We start from the raw sequence: 2031 nt of genomic DNA, 5'->3' as shown, positions 1-2031 counted from the left end.
CTTTACACGTCAGTTATCTAAACCCCCTTCTCGACGACCGACGTGTCATCTGACGCAAGCGACAGTTCCCCACAGACCCAGACTTTGCACTCTTCACTTACTACCAAACGAAACACGTCATTTGCGACCTTATACATTCATCTACCTGTGGACTAGACAACATAAGAAACATACACCTTCAACATCTTAGACTACAAGATATACAAGCACTCACCAGCAGATCAAACTACAGCCACTCACACAATAGGAATCATCAGGAAGCATGGTACGATCATCACTATCCAGAAACCCAACAAAGACCCCACGTTATCTTTCTTACACCGCCCCACCACAGTCCTCTGCACCCCTCCAAAGTCACTGAACGACTGGTATTACAATCAGCAACACCTCACATCCTCTTAGCCCCATCACAACTTGGTTTTAGGCTGCTACACTCCACAAACACTCTTCTTACAAACTTTACAAAGATTTTGATGTCATCAGCTCAGCTAGGCCACCACACAGAACACTCCTGATCACACTTGACATTAGCAAAGCTTTTGATGCCATCCCCCAATACAATCCCACAAACAAAATATTCAACTCAAACATGCATAGTAACACAAAAGTTGGCTGGCAAACTATTTAGCAGGGTAATGTGCACATGTAACATTTGTCAGTCAGTCATCGAACATCAGATACCTCACAAATGGCGTCCCTCAAGGATGTGTTTTGTTCCCTCCACTCTTTAACCTATCCATGCACAACATACCCGCACCCTACACACCACAAATACACATAGCTTCCTATGCACAGCCGCACACATCCTCCAGCCTTATCTCAACACACTACACGAATGGTTCATCACAAATAGGTCCCAAAGAACTGAAAATCTCGGTGTCTTACTTAACAATGCCCTCAGGTGGACCTCTAATGTCAGATCACTTGCTAAAACGACCTCAGAGAATCTTGGATTATTGTACAGAGTCCATAACTTCTTCACTGATAAGCAGTTAGCTATACTGTAATTTATAAGAGTCATGTGCGCTTTCAGCTTGAATATTGCCCACCCTTGTGGAGAGGTTGCATTAAAACAACTAGACCAAATTCAGAACAAAGCTGCTGAAATTATTAATAATCCTGCTATTATAAATGAACTACCTCCCCTACAACTAAGAAGGAATGTTGCCTCCCTCACATTATTTTACGGATATTTTTGTGGCAAATGCTCAGACGAAGTTGCTTCCATTGTGCCAACTCTCATGCCCTCCCTTGTGCTACATGGGCATCTGGTAGCGCTCATGACTGGAATGTCACACAGCCATATTGCAGAACTTCTGCCTATCAGTATTCTTTTATTCCCTGAACTGCATCTCTCTGGAACTCGTTTCCCCGGAGTTGTTTCCCTCCAAACTTCAACTTACAGCTGTTCAAGTCCAACTGTTACAGATATTTTAAGAATGGACGGCGCCAGTAATCTGGTTTATGGATTTTTTTTTATGATTTTGTTTTTACTTCATCTTTTCTGTTATTTAAAAAAAAAAAAATCTGCAGTGACCATTCTCACAAACTGGACAGCTAAACATAGTTACATTCCACACCTCACCATAAACAACACTCCCTTACCACACACACATACACCAAAAATCCTCGGTGTAACATACAATTCATCAGTGTCATTTAAACAACACAAACTTTAAGAATAAATTAACATTAAGACTCATCCCCCTAAGGTCACTTGCCCATACAACATTCGAACACAACAAAAGAAACCACCATCACAGAATACAAACAATATATACATTCAGTGATGAATTATGCAAGCCCCTGCTTGGGCCTCTAACCTCACAAAAACACACTACAAAGCCCTACAGACCATTCAGAACAAGGCCGTAAAAATAATCACAGGCTAGACAGCTTACCACGTCTACACCAAGAAATCAAAGTCCTCTAAGTCGAGGATCATGTAGACATGACAGGCACACAAAGTCGTGCCACAGCCTTCACAAACCCACATGGAAGTACATCCACAAACACCGAGGAACATCAGAA

This window comes from Coenobita brevimanus, chromosome 44, assembly GCF_032717465.1.
Source record: "Coenobita brevimanus isolate Jiangsu-jjx chromosome 44, ASM3271746v2, whole genome shotgun sequence".
Lineage (NCBI taxonomy): Eukaryota > Metazoa > Arthropoda > Malacostraca > Decapoda > Coenobitidae > Coenobita > Coenobita brevimanus.
The sequence above is the reverse complement of the archived record's forward strand: the minus strand, read 5'-3'. Positions refer to the sequence as shown.